This window comes from Monodelphis domestica, chromosome 5 (genome assembly GCF_027887165.1).
Source record: "Monodelphis domestica isolate mMonDom1 chromosome 5, mMonDom1.pri, whole genome shotgun sequence".
NCBI classification, from domain to species: Eukaryota; Metazoa; Chordata; class Mammalia; order Didelphimorphia; family Didelphidae; genus Monodelphis; species Monodelphis domestica.
In genome coordinates this window covers 108735736-108758962 of record NC_077231.1, presented here as the reverse complement: position 1 = coordinate 108758962, position 23227 = coordinate 108735736, and the positions used below count along the sequence as shown (strand labels likewise).

The following is a 23227-nucleotide window of genomic DNA, read 5'->3' as shown; positions in this document are numbered from 1 at the left end:
AAGCCAAAATTCCCCAATAAATTTCACCCACAGCTCTTGAACAAAGACTAAGCACACAGTGCAAGAGATTGAGACCTGCAGGTTACCAGTGACAAGAGATAAAGAGTTAGGTTGATTCCTAGAATAATGTGACAGCCACCGAGTGTAAAACTACACAAGACTAATTCTCCTGGGCTGCCTCACATTTCCTACTTTGCAAGCCAAATGACTGTAGAAGGAAGAATGCAGAAGCACTGGAGTGTCTGTCTAACTGGCAAGCCAAAGCATATTTAGTTCTAGAAAGTTACTAGTGGTGAGGTAGTACTTTGTCTGAAAAATATCTGGGAGTTTGAGTGCACTCTTAAGTCCAATCAATACTGGTGCCCCCCCAAAGGCAGTCAAGCTACATTAGGAGAAGTATAATGTCCACTGGACTCTGCCCTGATCAGAACACATGTGGAAAATTGGGCTTGGTTCTAGATACCACATTTTAGGACGAGCACTGATAAACATGAAAGCATTCAAAGGAGGTCATCAAGGATAATGATGATAATGATGATGATGATGATGACTAATATTCAATGAATACTTTGAGGTTTGCAAAGTGCTTTACATAGATTATCTAATGGGAGCCTCATAATAAATCTATTTCGGGATTATGCTGTTCCACATTTAAGGAAGGTAAGCTTTGGAAAAGTGACTTGCCTGGGGTTTCACAGGTTTTAAGTATTAGAGACTGCATTTAAATTTACTGTTCCTAACACCAAGTTCAGCATTCTATCCACTCCACCATGTTCCCTTGAAATAATGATCTGAGGATGACTGGAAGGAATAGGGGAGGTTTATCCAGGTGTTTTAGAGGGGAATGACTGTTTCCAACTATGCAAGGACAGTAAATGAAAATTATACTTGTTCTGCTTAGACCAAGAGCGTGGGAATAATAGGCATAAGTTTCAAAGACCAGATGGAAGCCGAATGTAATGGAAAAAACTTCCAAATGAGTTTGGGTGATCCCAAAGTGGATGCCCAGTCCTCACCAGTTCACTCCCATGCTCAAAGTCTTCAAGCAAAGGCTGGATCGTCAGTTATTGTGTATATTGTAGAGAAGATGCTGGTTGGGGATAAGCTGGTCTGAAATCCCTTCCAATTTAGCTAAGCTATGACTTTCTTGAATATGTGTCTTGTTATACACAGGAGTCGAACTCAAATCATGTGCTGACACACAACGGAGAAGAGAGCTGTGTCATCGCCACTGTGTCATCCCATTCACATTTTATGATGGATAATAAGTACTCTGTTTATTCCTAAAGTAAAAAACTCATAGGCTCCTTTTTATGGTCTTTCTCTGAGTCTTCATGCCTAGCTGACCCTAAATGCACCCTATAAAAATTCTGCATTCTTTATAGAAGACTGTAAGGGAAAGAGCCAGAAATCCTGGAAATGCAAAAGTGACGGTTAGGATCAGAGAGGGGAGAAGGTTGGGGAAGAGAGATGAAGAAGCCAGAGAAGAAAAGACGAATTGGTTATGCTAGCTCTCAAGGAGATCCATGCATGCACCTGGTATTTCTGCCGGGAGACAACATCCTGCATGTTTTGTCTCGTGGCAGCTGACTGCTGACTCAGAAACCTTGAACATTCTTTGGCTGGCTCAGAGAACTGCTGGAGAGACACATAAGAAGTGCAAGGTACATGCAAGAACAGAGTTTGTTTCTATTTACGATAATAATGTCCCTGACTCACGGCTGGTACACTCACTCTCTAGTTCCTGGGGTGGGCAGGAAAGGAACTTATTATGTTGAAAACTAAAATATACACACATACATTTGCACTCCCCAAAGAAGTATACACATATATAGTCAAAACAGAATTTGACTCTCCAGAGCCAGTCAATAAATTTAAGAAGCATTTCCTCCCCAGTCACTGTAACATTAATATTCAGGGTTATTTAATCATGAACAGATGTGCAATTCTCAGGATCTGTGCAGAACTGAGACTCTCAAAGGAACTTATGAAATGCTTTTCCCCACATCTCAATCAGTCAGGAATATAACTGGTCTAAACAGATCTCAATTAGAGTTGGAAACGATGCTCAGAAACCTAATTGGGAAGGAACTTAAAGGATGTGTCCGGAGAATTCTGATTTGGACATCCATGGTGCCTTGAATTCTCACAGCTTTCCCCTTTGGTTATTGTGATTTATAAATGAACATACTAAGGGTTTGAGAGGGTTATATGAAAAAAACAAACAAACGAAAGTAAATCATAAATACTGCTGAAGTTGGGAGTCCTGATGACCTTTTCTCCTTGCTTTCTGGCTTGTCTTATCTTAAATTTATTGTAACTTCCTAAAGATTATGATGGTTTCATGAGGCTTCCAAGTATCTCTCCAGGCAGATCAATTTACAAGTCTGACACTTTTTTATCCCTAAGGAAATTTAATCAAATTCAACAGGCATTTATTAAGTGGCTAATACTGCAAAGCCCTGGGGGTACAAAGTCAAAAAAACGTCCCCCAAATGACACTCCCGATCTTTAAGATGCTTATGTTCTATTGGAAGAAACATCATGCAAGCAGATAAGCAAATATAATATAGAGGAAGGAAAGAACCCCAACAACTAGGGGGAACAAGAAAGGTTTTGTACAGTCATGTCACCTGTACTGAGCTATGAAGGAAGCCAAAGGGAAGAGATGAGAAATAAGTACATTCTATGGAGGCAGGAGAAGGAACAGTTTAGGGAACAGCAAATAGACTAGTTTGTCTAAAACTTGTCAGTGTCAGAAGTGGTGTGGAAATCCAAAAAGGAAAGGAAAGCCCTCTCCCAACCCAATTATGGAATTTTGTATTTGTATTTGATCCTAGAATAGCAAGCCACTGGAAAATAAATGGTATGATAAATGATAAAGACAGATAATATGGTCAATTTATGTTTTAGGAAGATTGTTTTGGCAGCTCTGTGGAATACAGATTAGAAACGTGAGAAACCAATTAGGAAACTATCATAATAGTTTAGACAAAAGAGCCTCACATTTGGGGATGCGGACTATCAAGAAAAGGACAGATGCAAGAGATGTTGTGGAGAGAAAAATGACAAGACTTGGCAACTGATTTGACATGAGAAGGGGCAGAGTAAAGAGGATAAAGAGAATGAAGAGCCAAGGATAATTATATGGTTATAAATTCTGCCTTCCACAGAGGCAGGAAGATCTGAAGGAGGGTGGAAAGAGGAAATGTAAAAAGAGAAGCAGGAAAGAACAATATCACAAAAGGCTAAAGGAGAATATACAAGGTTAAAAGCTTCAGAGACTTCACTAAGAACAAAGATCAATGGGAAATGAGAATTATGAGAAATCATTAATCATTTGGAGAGAAGAGTTTTACTAAAAGTGGTAAAATCACAAGCTACACAAAGGGACTGAGAAGTGAATGGGAGGTAAAGAAATAGAGGGACAAGTGTAGATATCTTTTATCTAAGAATTTGTCTGCAAGAATAAGGAGAATATAGCATGATAGACTGAAGAGACAGTATGCAAAGGTTTTCTTTTGTTCAGGGACTGGGGAGAACTGGCAATATCTATAGGAAGGAGAGAGTGGATGAAAGGAACTTAAAGATGGGAGAGAGGTTGGGTACTCTCAAAGGGTATTCTCCTGCAGGAGATAGAATACAAAAATAGCTCTTGGCCCTGGCTATTGGTTTTGTATAAATTCTGACTGCTCTATTTGCTGTTCCCTAAATAGTTGTGGTTATCTTTATGTCAAGAGATTGCAAGCAGGGAAAAGAATGGGGAAATCTTTGAAGAAGGATTTTGAGATTTAAAACAGAGAGAAAAAGGTGCTCAGGACAGTCTTTGTTTTCACAGTACAATGAAAGAGTGATCCTCTAAGAGAAGAGAAAAAAGTAGTAGGGTGGGATGTCTGATAAAAAAGAGATTTGGAAAAGCTGTTGGGAAATGAGCAACTGAGAGTCAATTAGGGAAAAAGACTGTCTATGCAGCAGTGAGGGCCAAGTTAAGTTTAAGTAATATAAATGTGTAGGACACATTAACAAATATGGCCCTAAAACTCGCCCCAACCCTAAAAGGTAGTATACAAGTACACTGAGGCACTGTTGATGGAGCTGTACATTGGTACAACCATTCTAGAAAGCAATCAGAAATTATACCCCCCCAAATCATTAAACTATGCATACTCTTTGACCCAGCAGTACTAGCCACACACATGGAAGAGATCAAGAGATGGAAAGTGCCAATGCATGTAAAAATATTTAGAGAAACGCTTTTGTTGTAACAAAAAACTGGAAACAAAGTGGGTGCTCATCGGTTTGGGAAGGGCTAACCAAATTATAGTTGGAATATTACTATTCAAGAAGAAAAATGAAGGAGTCAGAGAAATCTGGGAAGACATGGTGATGGAGAAAATGAGTGAATAGAACTGGGAAAACAATACAATGGCTACAGTATTGTAAACAACATTGGAAGACTTATGAGTTCTTATCAATATAATCACCAATTAAGACTAGAAAGATTATGATGAAGAATGCCTTTTCCCTTTTGGTAGAAAAGTAATGGACTACAGTTAAAGATCAAGGAGGTCTGAAAACATTTTTCAATGTATAATTTTTTTTTTGCTTGACTATACTTGTTTTTTGGGAGAACTTTTTTAGGAGAGGGCATGGCAGTGGGTGGATAGTGATATTAATATCAAAAATCAATGAAATGTCAACAAATACAAAAAGAGAGCAGAAGGAAATTTAAAGAGAATTACAGACAAGCAAGGTGGTATTATGTTGAATTTAATATATATGTAGAAAGGTAACAGGGTTTCACATAAACTTTGATATAAGTTTAATGAATTGATTTTAAAAAACAAATTTTAATATCCTATATCTTAAGAGTACTTTCCAATTATAACCATCCTTTTTCCTTAATACCCTGATCATTCCCAGAAATTCCCTTGGTGGGCTTAAGTCCAGGCAATTAAATCACTTAGCAGCAAAATACTCAGTTCAGAGCTGTCCACCCAGTAATCACTTAACATTAATTGACCTTAATGATAATACCCATCCACATGAATCATGACTACAATATTAAATATATACTGGGTTTTATGCTTTATAAAATATAAATCCGGTATATATCTTGTTCCTGTTTCCCCTTCCTCCTATACACTTTCCTTTCATACAACGTACAAGGACATTCTGGTAAAGCCTATATCCACAGTTGAAGTAAATGCTAAATTTTAAATAAAATCAAGATATATTTTTCCCCCCATTGAAGTTCATAGACCCCATAAAATCTATCATAGAATCTTCTGAAGCTCATTACTACCAAGGTAAGAATCCCTGTTCTGGAGTGTGTGTTGATGAAGACTTGAGGACAATAACAACAATAACAATAACAAACAATAAGAACAACAAAAAAGCCAAGATCTATTTTAATGCTGTTCAAATACATTCCTGGTAAAACAAAAACAAGAGGGGGAAAAAAAAAGCCTGGGAAGTTTTGTTTGTAAGAACACTCCTTGAGAGAATATCAAACAAACACAAAGAACAAACAAATTCTCGCAGTGCTAGGAGTAGCTGCTTCAAATAGCATGGGGCAGTTAGGTGGCTTAGTGGACAGAGAGCCAGGCCTCAAGATAGAAGTTTTGGGGTTCAAATCTGGCCTCAGACACTTCCTAGTTGAGTGACCCTGGACATGTCGCTTAACCCACATTGCCTAACTCTTATTACTATTCTGCCTAGGAATCAATACAGTATTGATTCTTGGATGGAGAGTAAAGGGCGAAAGGAGAGGGAAGGGAAGGGAAAAGAGATTTCCATTAAGTTCTATGCAACATAGTGAGGGGATTCTCTATCACTGCTATTTTGAACCAGCCCTCTCAGGTATGGAAGAAATATCAGTCTAGTTTCATAAAGGTTTCCCTAGATAAACAAAAACAATACTGAAGGGGGCAGCTCGGTAGCTCAGTGGATTGAGAGCTAGACCTAGAGAGATGGGAGGTCCTAGGTTCAAATGTGGCCTCAGACACTTCCCAGCTGTGTGACCCTGGGCAAGTCACTTGACCCCCATTGCCTAGCCCTTACCACTCTTCTGCCTTGGAGCCAATACACAATATTGACTCTAAGATATTAGGTCAGGGTTTAAAAAAACAAACAAACAAACAAACAAACAAACAAACAAACAAACAAAAACACCCCACAATATTGAACATCAATTCTCTGTCTGCATTCTTCCTTGCAGGCTATCACCTTAGCCATCAGACATCCTGGATCCAGAAATCACAAAAATTTTAAACTCACCTACTCTGCTAAATTATTAGAAATAGGGACTCCATAACAAGACTGGATGGAGCTTGTCAAAAGCTATCTGTTAAGAGTTGAGGCCAATAGTCAAGAAGAAATCTGGAAAGCTTGTTTGTTCTTCCTATCTCAGTTATTAAAATTTCCATGTGATTCATTTACCCAGGAGGGCCCTTAGGGAAGAAAATGAGCTCTGCATGAGTGATTTTTATTCATCAAGGACATACTAACATTAACACACTGGTGTTAGTATTAGTACAGCTAAGTGATGAATCCAGAAAATGATGCCCAATCCTTCACAGTTACCTGATTACTCAAGTTCATTCAAAATTTGTAAGATGCTCCCAAATTAAAGCCCTGCTAATCAAATGTCTATTTTTATTCATTTATTTATTTGTTTTTAAGGTTTTATTTAACCGATTAAGAAAAATTTTCCATGGTTACATGATTTCATGTTCTTTCCATCCCCTCCCCCAACCCATTTCCACTGGGCTTTACATGTTTCCTTGATCAAGACCTATTTCCATATTATTAATATTTGATCATTTGGAGTCTACATCCTCGATCATATTTCCTTGACCCATGTGATCAAACAGTTGTTTTCCTTCTGTGTTTCTGCTCCCACAGTTCTTCCTCTGCATGTGGAAAGTGTTCTTTCTCATGAGTCCCTCAGAATTGTCCTGGGTCATTTTATTACTGCTAGTAGAGAAGTCCATTACCTTGGATTGTACCACAGTGTATCAGTCTCTGTGTACAATGTTCTCCTGGTTCTGCTCCTCTCGCTCTGCATCACTTCCTGGAGGTTGTTCCAGTCTCCATGGAATTCCTCCACTTTATTATTCCTTTGAGCACAGTCGTATTCCATCACCAACAGATACCACAATTTGTTCAGCCATTCCCCAATTGAAGGGCATCCCCTCATTTTCCAATATTTTGCCACCACAAAGAATGAGGCTATGAATATTTTTGAACAAGTCTTTTTCCTTATTATCTCTTTGGGGTATAAACCCAGCAGTAGTATGGCTGAACCAAAGGGCAGGCGGTCTTTTAAAGCCCTTTCAAATGCCCATTCCTTCCTTGGAGTCAGTGGGACATTAATATCCTTTCCCCCTTCATGACCTCTGAAGACTTTAGAATAGACTGGGGGCTTTGAGGGCATTGACTATCTTAAAGATGACTGTATAATAGCTCAGTAAAAGGCAATAAACCCTAAAAATGTCCCACATCTTAATTATATTCCTTGTCCAAGTATGGAACCCAACATGCTAGAGGGGAAATCCCAGCATCTTATCTGGAAGACATAAGCAGTGGGCAGCAGACTTGTATGGAAAAGAATCCAAGGTTTTTCCAACTTGATAGGAAGACCTTCTTTCATATGCACTAAGTTCCAGAAGCAATGCTGCAAGCCATCTTGTCAAAGTCAATTAGCTCTTATGTCTAATACCATCTTTTAAGCCTAAGACTCTTATATAATGGGAATCCTGAGATGTTTCTGTACAAAAGATTTCATTCAGTATCTAGAGCAATAATTCTCAAACTTTTTGATCTCATGGGGGTCTACAAGGTCAAAACTATTTTTTCTATTAATACTAAGATATCCTCAAAGAGTTTTGCTTATTTATGTGGGTTATAGCTATCTCTACTTATACTATTAGAAATGAAAATATGTTCATATTATTAGAAAAATTACTTTTACCTTGTATATTGCCCAGAATGGTTATAAGGATCCCCAAGCCTGCCCTTTCCCCTTATATCAACTACTCCAAGGGTCTTTACTTATAATGGGGGAGAAGAGGGTTAGAGTTAAAGATCTACCCAAAAAAATACTTTCTATTTTGAATTTCTGGGTTATCTTACATTATTTCCACACAAAGGTCAAGATGGTGGGAACTCAGATGCCTGTACCATATGATGCTACATACAGTATCACAGCCTGACCTCCAGGGGAAAAAAAATGGAAGGGTCCATGAAATGTCTGGTTCTAAATTCCTTTTAAAACGTGCATGAGAAAGTCTCCAAACTATCATAAGCCAAGAGCTTCAAACAAGCATGACAACAGAAGGACCAAAGGATGCCAGAGTGCTATGGGATATTTCACTATTCACTCTCTTGTGATAAGAGAATACAAAGATTATGTGCAGAGGAGGGAGAGAAGCAGGGAAAGATAGATTAGCCAGTTCTTAGAAAACCAACATCCTAATTAAAACAGTGAAATGGGACCGGTCAATTCATTAACTATGAAATAAGGAGAACCCATCATCTGTTAAAAGTCAAGTTTAAATAAGCCATAATTTTAGCTATTAAAATTATGAAGAAATGGGAAAAAATTATTGTAGCTTGCCTTTAAGGAAGCACACATCCAAGCTACAATCCCTCTGGATTGGAATACCCTAGATTGCTCCTGGTTTTGACACAAGCTGTGTTTTCCAAACATAGTTTCACAGTGACTGGCACTGTGGCCATTTAATAGCATTCCAGTATGTAAAGATATCACAACTTATAGTCATTGGGGTCCACGAGAAAAGGAAATGCTAAGAAGAACTAAAGGAAAGATGTCAAAGGAAAAAAGTGCCTTTGATGACAGTACAATGAAATTAACACAAAATAAGCAAAAGTGATGGAGCTTTGATTTCTGGGGAAATTCTTGAAAGGAATATTAAAAAAGGTTAGAGAAAAGAGAAGTAACAATTACAAAAAAAAAATATTGTCCCATTAAGAGCAAGTCATGACAGATTAATCCCATTTCTTTTTTTTTTTTTGGCAGTGTTACTAGCTAATAGATTAAGGTATACAAATAGTTAGTTGTATATATCTTGGGTATATCATTTACCTTGATTTTGGAAAGCTTTTGAAAGTATTTAAAATGATCATGATGGAGAGATAAGGATTAGAAAATAACACAATCAAATGGATTCACAAGAGACTGGATAGAGGGTTTCAAGAGGAGCTGTCAATATGGCAGAAGGACTACAGTGGAATACCCTATAGATCTCTATTCAGCCACATACTGTTTAAGATTTTTCTATTTTTAGTGACTTGGATAAAGGCACTGTGGTATTCTCACAGGACTGATGATGGTATACTCCTCAAGTTTGCAGTTGACAAAGCTGAGAGTGAGCCTGGCTAGAGTAATGGATGGGAATCTAGCAAGATAAAATTCAACAACAATAAATTAAAAGTTTTGCACTTGGGCACAGTTACTCTGAAAAAAAGGATCTGAGGATTTAAATGGATGGCAAGCTCAATCTATGAGTCAAGCAGTGTGATGTGGGAGTTGAAAAAATCTAATGTCATGTCTTCTTGATTCTATTTGTGTAACAGTTCTTGCATCCATTCCTTTCTTCTCTACTCATATGGCAACTATCCTAGTCCATGCACTCATTACCTCTCATTTCTCCTATTCTAAGAATCTAACTGGTTTCTCTACTTCCATTCTCTCTCCTTTTAAGTCCCTTCCTTCCTGAAGAGGCATCACTATCTGCTTGACTACATTCCACAAATCCTAAGACCTTTCCACTCTACTTATAGCTGAATCTACATGTACTGTCTCTCCCATTAGAATATGGGCTCCTTGACCAAAGACTGTCTTATTTTTCTACATGTATCCCCAACTCTTAGCACAGTGCTTTACGCTTGGTAGAGGCTTAATAGAAAGTAACTAAGTAGTCTGGGCGGGGAGGGGAGCTTGGGGGGGGGGGGGGGAAGACTCTAGATGGCTCGATACTTCCTAGCTATGTGACCCTGGACAAGTCACTTAGCCTTTGTTTGCCTGAGTTTTCCCATCTATAAACTGTAAATCCCAGGATTGCTGTGAGGATAAAAGGAAGTAATTGTAAAGTGCTTCACAAGCCTTGAAGCACTTAATAAATACTACCTATTATTAGCTGTGTTAGTTAAAATAAATAAATACACAAAAACTTCCATTTTTCCTTCCTCACGGCATCCAAAATAATCTACCTGAGGCACACATCAGACCCCATCACCCCATGCTCAAATGCAGTGGCTTCCTACTGCATCAAGGGTTAAAGCACAAATTTCTTCAATCTTTTCAGACATTTTATAATTACTCTCCTTTGTGAGATTTATATTTCAACCAAAATAGACCTGTAGCTTGCTATTCCCCAAAATCATCATGTCCAATTCATGGTCATTCTTATTTTCTTCATGACTTTAGAGTACTACTCCATTTTTTTTTCCCTTTAAAATCTTATTGTAAATAGTTATCACAGTGCCAACATAAAGACTTGCTTTTGCTATTATATTAAATAGTATCTATGCATTGGTATCTGTAATTATCCATCTGAATTTTACTACTGCAAAAATGCCACAGAAAATTATATTAAAGTATGTATCTGAACACATTAAAAAAAAATCCTCCTCTTCTGCACATCTGAACAGATCATCCCCCCCAACCTGAAATAGCTCTCACCTCTACCTCCCAGAATCCCTGCTTTTCTTCAAGGATAAGCCCAGGGGCTACCTCCTTTGGGCAGCCTTCCCTTATGCCTCCACTTAATGCTATCTCCCTCCTCAATTACCTTATATTCCCCTACCTGTGGACATGTCCTCCCTGGTCCTGGTAACACAGACATAAAGCTCTTCAAGCCCTGCAGGACCATCACTTCTGCCTTCACATTTCTGGGACCCAAGCCCAAAGAACCTTAAATACAGGAGGTTTGTAGAAGTGAACTACATGAGGGCTAATGAAGTTCAAATGCCTGCCTGCCTGCCTGAAATCCCAACTACGGTCCCTCCAGAGAGGCTACCCAACCTGTGCTTTATTCCTTTCAGGAATGGTGAATTCACAGCCAATTCCATTTTGGGAATGTTCTAACTGTCAGAAACGTCTTCCATTTACTGAACCTAACTATTTCGCTCCACACCTCCCCCTTCAACCTCTAACTATCAGGCTTTGTTTTGTCCCGTGGAACAACATGGAATAAATCATTTCTCTCATGATATTCCTTTTATTCTTGGAAGATGCTTTGTGGTTGTTCCCTTCACCCCCACCCTAGCACACCCCAACTCACCCATTAAGAAAGTCAAGATGAAAAGGTGGAGAGGATGGGTATAGCAGAGACGACTGAAAATCATTATCTAAATCACAGGATTCAACCTACTCTCTCATTACATCTTTCTCAAAACTGCTGACAAGCAGCTAAATGAAAAGCTTTGAGTTTTACTACCTTTTCCTTCATATCTTCTAATGTGGCTTTAAAGGAACAAGAAAGCCAAGCAGCCAGGAGACCCAAGAGACCCAAATAATCCACCAACTGGATAATCTGTGTCTGCATTCATGCAAACTGCAACTTTTCCCTCTTCTCCTATCTACCATCTATTATAACAATGATTATAAAACAAAGAGAAAAAAATTGAACAAATTGACCTACAGAACCAATACTCAGATAAAAATGCATTCCAAGCACTGTACAGTTTTTGTATGCATTAACATTTGCTGCCTTCTAGATAATTTATTTTGCAATACATTACTGCAGTTGTAAATAACTTCTGTACTGTAACATCATTTTCAGTTATGTGTAAATCAATTAATTAAAAAAAGAACAAAAACAGACTGACTATGTCTGAAAGTATATGCAGTTATTTTACACTGGGAGTAGAACTACCAATTCCCAAACTATTTAGTTAGGAAGGTTCTTAACAATACTTACCCATTTATTTGTATACATTTATCAAAAAACCTTTGTATACATAAATTAAATAAAATTAAAATTATGTATACATCTATGTGTAACACATGATACCTGGTATTTTCCTGGCATCATTATTATGGAATATGTTATGCCAGTCTTTTTTGCAATGTGACTGACAGATGAAAACTTTGATATAGTTTAAGCCTAGAAACTTCATTCTTGAGAACATCTGTACATTTTTAGGAGTGTTTCAAAGTACTCATGAGTTGAGTGAAGTTTTGAAAATATTAAAGAACCTCTGAACTCACTAGAAAACAAAATCTGGAAGATGGGCAAGACAACTCCAGATAGGGTTAGGCTTTGAACCAGAGTCTGAGATGCTGAATAGCATAGAACTATATGCCCTGCCACTTGGTGGGAGATAGACTCCCTGAAACAGTCTTCCGTAATCCCTAGGCTCTGGTTTTCTTTCCCAAAAAAGAGTATCTCATTCAATAGAGCCACATCATTTGGGGAAATGGCTTAGGCTATATAACTGGATATAGGAAGTGAAGAAGGCAGTCAAGAGTCAAATTGAGCAAGTTCAAATATAAGCTTGAATTATGACCGTTCTATTTTAAAACAAACGCTGCATGTGAGTAGGACAGATAATCCCAGAAACACCGACCTTATTTATTACTTCCCAGTCAGTTTACTAACAATCAATCCATCTCACTTCTGCAGTCTCTTTTTCTACATGCAGATGAAAATCTTCTCTGGAAGAATTTCACTTTTAAAGTGATTTCCCAATTAGATACTAGAGAAAATGACTACTCATTTTTTATCACTCAGAAAGGCTTCTTTTGAGTTACTATGCTTGGGGAAACAGTTTGCTATATAAAGTCACTGGTTGTTTATACTTTCCCTATAGTTACTTTTCTTACAAAGAAAACTATGTGTAGTATTCTAATTCAAAAGACTGAACTGTGGGCTTAGACCTTATCCTTCTAATTCCCTGAGAATTCATTCAATTCTGAAGCCCTGTCTTTGAGTCTGTCTTTCCCTCTCTTCTCATTCTATCCAAACATCATTTTATCCTTCTTTTTTTTAATTTTCCCCACCTAAAATTTTTTTAATTTAATTAACTAATTTAGAATGTTTTTCCATGATTCATGTTCTTTCCCTCCTTTCCTCCTCTTCCCTCCCATAGCCAAGCAATTCCACTGGGTTTTACATGTCATTTTATCCTTTTTAAAATGCTTTAGTTGTGTTAACTTACTGAGTTTTCACAATGGACACTGTGAAATAGGTAATATTGGTATTCAACCAATTTTGGAGGGCTGATGCAACCAAAGCAGAGAGAAGTTAAGAACACCACCCAAGTTAAGTGAGAGCACTGCCCTCAAATTCTAGTTCATTTGGTTTTCTACTTTACCACATAGCCTACTATTACACCTACCAACATACGGTAGGAGAGAAGAAAATAGTTCCTTCCTAGAAATCATCAGCTATTTTGAGAAAAACAAGAAAACATTTTAACCTTTTTCATATTTATTCTGGTCTCCTATTTTATTGTAAAAAGATTCAATATACAACAATATGATTTCATTAATTATGGAATAATCTTCTTAACTGGCCATTTTATGAAGAGACCTGTGGAGCAGTAAAAAGAGCCCTAAATGTGGTATGAACACCTCAGTTCAAATCCACTGCTGTCATTACCCATATAACTTTGACAAATGACCTACATGACCCTGAGTCTCAGTTTCTTCATGTGTTAAAAATGAAGGAGTAAAGACTAAAGCCCTCTAAGGTCTCTTCTAAGGCTAAAAAATAATTATATGACTCAAAGTATTATTAATTGGTAGATGTATTAGACATCCAAAGTTTCATAAAGAGACATCATTATAAGTCCTTCAGAAAGAAACAAGAGTGGGAAGATATTAGTTTTTTGGTCAAAAAATGCTCATTGCTGCTCTACAGTCATCTACCTCACAAAAAACAAGATGGAATAATACATTAGCACTTTCCCAAATTATAGGTTCTTATTGAATATGTGGCCCTAGTCCCATTCATAGCCTGTAGATGGCTTCAGATATCCAGTAAGTTTATAGACTTGAAGCTCTCCCCCCAAACCCTCCTCTGATGACTCAGTGTAATAATGACCTTGAATTTTTTAAAATGGTACAAAAGCTGCAGCCAACCCCATATCAAGTTGGAAATGGGTGAGTACAGGTTTGAGGACCTGGTCTGGCTCAGTTCAAGAAGGGTCATCACCAAGCTGATGACTGAAGAGAGAGTGCTATTTGTTTCAGCCATAACTCCTTTCAAAGACCATTTAAATTATGGAAGAATTGGGATTTGCATGGCAAAACCATTCTAGAGAAATCAAATTTGTGAGGAATTACAAAAAGCCTTGGGCTTCTTTCTAAAGAGCCAAATTTAGTGTTCTTTTTACTGCTCCACAAGTCTTTTCATAAAATGGCCAATTAAAAAGATTACATAATTAGTAAAATCACATTGTTGCATGTTGAGTCTTTTTATAATAAAATACAAGACCACAATAAATATGAACAAGTCAAGGATGGAATCCAATTAAAACTGTTTTGGTTTTTCTCATTCAGCTAACTCTGCTACTGGGAAAATAAAATATTTAGACACCAATTTACAAATAGATCAAGAATGAAGGGGAGGAGAAAGTTAGTCACTAATCTAGCTTTGTTATACCACAAAGATGATCAGGGTCAAGCTATGACTGAAAACTTTACAGCACCTACAAACACATTTGCCCATCTTATCTCAGTGCTGTCTGCCCCAGTAGAGTTAACTGCATTATAGCACAAAATAAATTTTGGCAGAGGGAAGATTCCAAAAACAATGAACAAAACAAAAAAAAAATTGAGTGTTAAAATGGATTATTAATCCCTTGGTCTAGGATGAAGCTTTCATGACTAATTTTAATAGACAGGATGGGACAGATCACAGGATAAGGCCACTCCTTGAATCAGTGAAGATAAGCGTATTGTCTTTCATAGGTCTCTTTGTTCTTGAAATCTCCATTGCATTCAGTATTTTCCATTAAAATTATTAAGGCAGCAAGGGATAGAAAATAAAGAGATCAAAGAAAGAAGAAAAAGTCCCTAAGCATAAAAAATATTTATAGCAGTTCTTTTTGCTATATCAAAGAACTAGAAATTAAGTAGGAAACTCTCAAATGGGCAATAGCTGAACAAATTATAATTGGATGAGGATTATTATGCCATAAGAAATTTAAGAAAAGGGTAATTCTTTGGAAAAGAATTTATGAATTGATGCGGAGTAAAGTGAGAGGAACCTAGAGAACTGGTAGTATAAACACACTGTAAAGACAACTTTACAACTGAACAAGTTAACTCTTTTGTCAATCCTGTGCCCAACAATAATTCCAAAGGATTGACAATAGAACTATGCTAAAGGGGGAAAAAAATCATTAAACAGCACATATTCCTTGTTCCAGTGAAATATCACTAGTAGGCCTACACTCCAAAGGGTTTAGAAAAAAAGGAAAAAGAACCTCCAATGTTTCTAGCAGTTATTTTTTGTTGTTGTAGCAAAGAATTGGAAACCCAGGGGGAGAGACTTCCTATCAAATGGTGAATGTTTGAACAAATTAAATGTAATAAAAATTATTGTGCCATAAAGAAATGACAAAATGGGCAGTTTCAGAGAAACTTAGGAGCCTTGCATAAATTGATAAGAGTCAAATGAGCAGAGCCAGAACTATTTATAGAATAATAACAATATTATAAAGAAAAATCTGTCTGAAGGACTTAAGAACTCTGAATGACCCATAATTCCAAACAAGCAATGATGAAGCCTGTCATCCTGCTGATTTGAAGTGATGGTATCAAGATGCAGAATAAGGTATGTTTTCAGAAATAGACAATGTGGGAAAGTTTTTCTTTTTTCCTTCTTTCCCATCCTCCATTTGAAGTTAAAATGGGAGGAAGAAAAGTCATAGGGAGAGGGTAAGAAAAGAAATAAAAAGAAAGAACGTCCCTGAAGTATTGTAGGGTTTTGTTTTCAATGCACAGAAGAAAACAACACAAAGAATCATGGTTAAGCATTTACATGTTAAATACATATTTTTAAAAATCCAGCTGTATATAGTATGAGATCTATAGGCTCATATACATTTTTCTTTTTCCTGTCCTACTATATATGGAAACACTCATTTTATTTGGTGTTAAGTTTGTAATTTAAGAAAAAAAATTACTGGGCTTCTATACTTTCCCAAATTTACCAATTTAGACACCTCCAAAGCTGAACAAGATGAAATGTTAGAAACTGGTGAGAAATATTTGTTTAGGAACAAGAATGATACTGGAAAGACTGTTCTTCATAAGCAAATTGGGACAGAGAATCGCTGTATATAGGAAGTGTTTCCTGGACTTTTAAATGGAAAAAAAAAAGCAAAAAGCAAAATTCACACACTGTTTTCAGTCTGGTTAAGTGAAGTTTTTACCTATTCTCTACTGAAACAGACTGTTGTCTGTACTTTGCCAAATGCAAATAAAGTTAAAGAAATATCCTTGAACACATCCATCACAAAAAAGGTGTCATCAACAGTCTTAGACAAGAGTATACAATCTTGATAATCTGAGCTCTTTTGTAAGCCCTCTGAGTCACAGAAGCACCAAATTCGCCTTACTGATAATATAGACCCCAAAGAGTTCAACAAAATACGCCTTATTTGATGCCAATCAGGCTCCTTTTCAAGTTACTAAAACAATTTCCCTAACTTAGACAAAATAATGTTATTGGCAATAATATCCAGAGAACAGATCCTGCAATCAATCACTCATCAACATCTGGCCTTCCTTTTAATAATTAAGTTTGATTGTGAAGACAGGGCTTCTTGGGCCCTTTCCTAATACTTCCAGCTGCTAAACTACTCATCCTTCTGAAATTACATGTGTACATGTCTCCCCAGATAGAACGCAAACTTCTTGAGAGTCAAGATTATGTCATTTTTGCCTTGGAACCCCAGTGCTGAACACAATGCCTGGCAAAGCAGATACAATAAATGTTGGTGAATTAATTGTCATTCTTTAGACACAGTCTAATTCAGTGTCTAAAGTTCCTAGACAGTCCAAATGAAGAGGAAAAACAATCGTTAAATATACTGAAACAAGATGAATAAATTATTACCAAGGGAGCTCACAAGTGCTTTCTTGAAAGGACTAAAATAACCGACTTACCCCAGATCACTGGATAATAAGCCACAGACTTTCTGTATTCCCTTCATCATAAACGAAGATCAGCAAATATGGCAGAGCATATTGGATAAACATGGAGAATGCAGTAAAGCCCCTCTGTCCCCTACAACTCAAACCTAAAAAGAGTTCTATCCTGAGCAGTGATAGGGAAATCCAAGCAGTGAGTCATTCTTCCAGTCCAGATCAGCATTAAGGAGTCAGAGGTCTATAGGCATGGAGGATAGTCTAGCCAGGAAGGTGCCAGCTCAAGCACTGAAGGGGGGCTAAGGATGTGTACAAAGGCAAGAAGAGGTCAAAGATCTGGAAGAGGTGGGCTTGAAGTTGTGCTGGAAACAGAAACAGGAGCCAAAAAGCAGCCCTGCTCTTCTGGCCCATTTCTGGGTCAGTATGGACTAAGAAAAGCATCTGAATGTAATGGTGGCATGGAGGGGAACCAAGGTGGAACCTTCAGTTCTCTTATTCTAAAACCTTTTGAGCTTGGAGGGGAATGGTGGCATGGAGGGGAACTAACAGTTCAGTTATTCTAAAACTTTTTGAGCTTTCCAAACAGCTGAAGAGGGAAATGAAGTCTACAAGAACAGCAGCAGGAGCAAGCCTACAGTCATGTTGCCCACACCCAAACTGGAGCCAGAAGCTTGAAAAGCTCAGATAAATAAGTGAAGATACAATAAGACTTCCTCCTAGGTCAGACAGACCACTTTGAGGGCACTGAAATGTGCAGGTCCCAAGCCTGAGCTACCCTTGAAGTACACAGCACCCAATATTCACAGAGACAGTAGGAAGGAGAAGATACACATCAAACATAAATAAGCTTTAGAAATTCCCTTCAGAAATTCAGTCTGGCCAAATCAGGAAGAAAAGCTGGAATGAATAAATGAACAAAAAGACTGGATAAATGGACACCTAGGACCCAAACCCAGAAAAAGAAAATGGTTATAAAACATTGAGGAGGAAAAGGTTAAAGAAAAATACAGAGGGGCAGGTAGGTGTCTCAGTGGATAGAAAACCAGATCTGGAGATAGAAGGTCCTGGGTTGAAGAATGGTCTCAGACACTTCCTTTTCTGCATGACTCTGGGCATGTCACTTAACCTTTTTAGTTCAGTTCTTACTGCTCTTCTGCCTTGGAACCAATACATATTACTGATACTAAGATGTAAGGAAAGGGTTTTAAGAAAAAGAAATACACCTTGGACACGGGGTCAACTAAAATTCTTAGAGGAAATGAGTTAAAAAAAAGTTAAGTGATTTTACAAATGAAAGTGTTAAAGGAAAGAATTGGAAAAGAAATGAGATTTTGGAAGAAAAGACTTGGAAGGAGAATTAATAGCTTAGCACAAAAGGTACAGGATCAGGCTCTTAAATTATTTGAATGAACAAATTAGTAGTTAATGACTCAAAAAAAAGTTAATGCCTCAATGAAACAATTGGAAATATTAAAGTAAAGTTGAGATAAGAAAAGATAAAAGTATCCCATTGAAAAAATAAAGGATTTGGTTCTTGTTAAAAATGGAAATGTTGATCAGTGAAATGACTTTGGTCAACCACATACAGAAATAACTACAGTAGACTATAGGTGTATTTAATCAAGGACTATTCTGTACCTTACTGCTTGTGCATAGACTCACACTTGGAAACTATCTCCACAGGGGGAAGAAAAAAGTTACATATCCACTGCCTCTGCTTAAAACTATAGCAATTCCAAAGCAGAGAATCAAAGGCATATCAGCAATGGCCTACCATCTCCAAGTGGGGACAGGGAGGGAGATGGTTTGAATCTTATAACTTTGGAAAATGTGTGTTGAAAATTATTATTACACATATTTAGTAAAATAAAATAGTTTTGCACTTAAAAAAGGGAAAAAAGGCAGATAAGCTAGTAGACAAGGGAGAGAACAGGTGGGTAGAAGAACATAATCTGGCCTATACCCTAGATAGTGATTTTTTTCTGTTCTTGGAAAAATGATAAATGCATAATGGCATAAATGGAGCCAACCTCCTTTGACATCAAAGACTGATTGCAGCCTAGCTAACTTAGCTTTTCGAGTAGCAAGTGGAGTTTCTCTATTAAGCTGTGGATGGGAAAATGATTGTAGGTAGAACTTAATAACCTGCCAGAATAACAACTGCTAAGCCAAGAATTCTTAAATTAATTATTTATTTGTTTTTGGAATAATTTTTTTTAAATCTCTCTATTTTTTAATAGGGAATAATTCCCATATTCTTATGTGAACAAAATCATTCAAGGTTTTTTACTTAAAAGGTTAAATAAAAGAGGGAAGGGGTAAAAAACAGGAATGGTATTTTGCTAGGAAGGAAGTATACAAGGAAAAGAAATTGTATTTCAGCTTGATTCTAGAATAAGCTATTGAATTCATAGCACAGGGTTTGGGGAGGAAGCAAAAGGTGGTTTACAAAGGCAGCACAGAGACACCTGGATATTTACCATATCAAATTCCATTATTGCCATACTATACCATTCCCATGTACATGCCAACCATCTGATCTTTTAACCTATTCACAATCTTTTTTTAATTGACCCACTAAAAAAGAAAAAGAAAATCAGGAAAATTGTCCCAACAAAAAAAGAGCTGAGTAATGTTCCAAAGACGTGACCAAGTGGTGTGCCTAATCTCAAAGCCAGTGTATGTTCTGTACAGGAAAATGTAAACCAGCTGTAATGTTCTGTCTCTTCTAGGGTGAAGTTACACCACAACCCCATCTAAAGATAGTCCAGTGATTGTATGTTTTCAGGGAAGCACAAAATTAAGCTCTGTCTAAGCAAGCTAAATAGGGCCATGGGGTGTGAGTGATTGAGGTTGCGGGGACAGCTTCAGAGTTTCCTTTCACATGACAAATCAAGACCCTGGCGACTCAAGACAGATAAATATAGCCCAGTTTCACCACAACAATTCCACGGGCTGGGAACAAAGGTATGACAAGGTCCGTGTTCCCCCGACAATTCCCCCTGCAAAATGCCACAGCTCAGATGACTGAACGGGTTTGATTCATTGGGTAGAAACTCTGGGAGATGCTGGAGGAAACCCTGCTAACAGGCTTTTTCAGATACCTTTATAAGGAATGGTAAATTGGAAGGTTGTATGCTTAACACCTTCCCTGAAGTCATCATTTTGCCCTTCACGCCAAGACAACCTAATGAAATCATTACATAAAAACCAGTTCCTGCATGTAGAGGTCCCAGGAATCCCTGAGAACAATTACCAAAGGCTTTTTGTGGAAGAGAGTATCCAAAAGCCCTCTGTAAAAAAAGAACATCATCTGATGGTAACATTTGTCCCAAACTCCCTTGGACTAAAGTTTTAAAACAAAGCCTTCCCAGGTTAGCTTATTTGTTTTAGGAGACTAGAAACAGAGATCTTCCCTATTAGCTACTGTCCTCTATCTTTCTCTTTGTGCATAAAATCCTTGAGGAAGATGCCTACTAAGAGGTCCTCTTCTAACTTGGTTCCAGTTCAAACTACAGTTGCCCAAAGTTACCAGTGATCTGTTAATTGCCCAATCTAATGACTTTTTTTTAATCCTCCTCCTTCTTGACTTCTATAATTGTTCTTTAACTCTGTGTAATCATTTTCTTCTCCTGGACACTCTCCCCTCTCTGGGATGTTTCTTTTCTGGTTGTCTTACTTATCTGACCACTTTTTATCAGTTTCCATACCATACCCACTAACTGTGGTTGTCCTCCAAGGCTTTAAGAAGAATTTAATTTAATTTAAATATATATGTAAAATTAATTATAATTCATTTAAATTTATTTTAAGAATGCTTTAAGAGAAGAAGGCTCTCTTCTGTGACTATACTAAAGATTCTTAATCTTTTTTTATGTCATTATGGAAGTCTTTCAAATCCTAGAGTCTCATCGAAAAATATTATTATTATTTTTGAAAGATTGAATGTCCCTAACTCACTCAATCTAGAAGTGTTGGAACTATTCCTGGGCACAATCCTGCTACTGATTAACCCACAAGCATGAAGGTGCTCCACTTTATTTATTTAGTTTTCCTTTTAATATACTTTCTCCCCCAAATTTATTTATTTAGGAAGATTTTCCCCATAGTTACATGATTCATATTCTTTCCCACCAGAGGTGCTCCATTTTAAACTTGGGTCAGTTTATCTTTCCTGAAGGCAACCTAGTGGCCTCTCACTGCCAGGGGCTCAGGATATTGATGTCAGATTTAGTGATGACACTGGATCAACAGCCCACTGGAGCTCAGAACTCTCAAGCTCAAGAGATCTGTCAGTCTCAGCCTCTCCAGGTATCTGGATTTATAGCCATGAACCACTATGTTGAGCAATAAAGTTTAAAAATGTATAAAACACATGAGATCACAAAAGAAACAAATTATAATTAAATATAGGTATCAAAATAATTTTTAAAATCACATTTACATACCCCAGGATAAGAATCACTGCTTTTATACGGTCTTGATTGGTGATCACATTAGCGCTCATGAGTTCAATTATCATCTCCTAAGCTTTCCATTTTCTTCCTAGGAGTAAGTAATAAACCTTTATTAAGAATTTTGCTAAAGGAAAGTAATGAATGCTGGAGGGGATGTGGCAAAGTAGGGACATTAATTCATTGCTGGTGGAGCTGTGAACTGATCCAACCATTCTGGAGGGCAATTTGGAACTATGCCCAAAGGGCGACAAAAGAATATCTACCCTTTGACCCAGCCATAGCACTGCTGGGTCTGTACCCCAAAGAGATAATGGACACAAAGACTTGTACAAAAATATTCATAGCTGCGCTCTTTGTGGTGGCCCAAAACTGGAAAATGAGGGGATGCCCATCAATTGGGGAATGGCTGAACAAACTGTGGTATATGTTGGTGATGGAGTACTATTGCGCTAAAAGGAATAATAAAGTGGAGAAGTTCCATGGAGACTGGAACAACCTCCAGGAAGTGATGCAGAGCGAGAGGAGCAGAACCAGGAGAACATTGTACACAGAGACAAACACACTGTGGTATCATCGAACGTAATGGACTTCTCCATTAGTGGTGGTGTAATGTCCCTGAACAACTTGCAGGGACCCAGGAGAAAAAAACACCATTCATAAGCAAAGGATAAACTATGGGAGTGGAAACACCGAGAAAAAGCAACTGCCTGAATACAAAGATTGAGGGGACATGACAGAGGATAGACTCTAAATGAACACTCTAATGCAAATACTATCAACAAAGCAATGGGTTCAAATCAAGAAAACATCTAATGCCCAGTGGACTTACGCGTCGGCTATGGGGGGTTGGGGGGGGGAGGAAAAGAAAATGATCTATGTCTTTAACGAATAATGCTTGGAAATGACCAAATAAAAATATATTAAAATAAAAAAAAAAAAAAAAAGAATTTTGCTAACCAATTCCCCCCAAATCAAAATGATCCAAATTGAAGCAAATGATTTGAGAAAACAAGATTTAAACAAAAATTGAGAAAACAGAGGAAAATGTAGTATCTCATATAAAAAAAATTGCTTGGAAAACAAATGAAGGGACAATAATTTAAGAACTATGGATTACCTGGAATCTACAATAACAACAACAATCTGGGTATCATGATTCAAGAAATCATTAAATTGCCTAGACCTCATTTCTGAAATATATAGAGAATCGAGTCAAATTTATAAGAATAGCAGTCATTCTCCAACTGATAAATGGTCAAAGGATATGAATAGGTAGTTTTCAAAAGAAATCATGAAAAAAAATGTGCTAAATTACAATTGATTGCTGTTATTTAGTCATTCAATTATGTTTGAATGTTGTGACACCATTTGGGCTTTTCTTGGGAAAGATACTGGAGTGGTTTGGCATTTCTTTCTCCAGCTCATTTAACAAATGAGGAAAATGAAGCAAACAGTTTTGTGATTTGCTCAGGGAAACACAGTTGGTAAGAGTTTGAGGTCAAATTTAAACTCAAGTCTTTCAGACTTCAGGCCCAGCTACTGGCTACCTTGCTGCCTTTTCACCACTGATTAACAAAATGCAAATTAAAACAACTCTGAGATATTATACCTCACACCTGTTAGACTGGCTAATATGGCA

At 37.3% G+C, this 23227-nt stretch overlaps 1 protein-coding gene across 39 annotated transcripts in view; it reads right to left on the bottom strand.

Annotated features, from left to right (window-relative positions):
* MICAL3 (microtubule associated monooxygenase, calponin and LIM domain containing 3) overlaps positions 1–23227 on the bottom strand; it is a 264465-nt gene that overhangs the window by 160154 nt on the left and 81084 nt on the right. For all 39 annotated transcript variants that reach the window (XM_056799054.1, XM_056799065.1, XM_056799040.1 and 36 more), the window contains one exon: positions 21580–21676. The gene's annotated coding sequence lies outside the window, so the exon portion shown is untranslated. The remainder of the gene's footprint in view (positions 1–21579; positions 21677–23227) is intronic.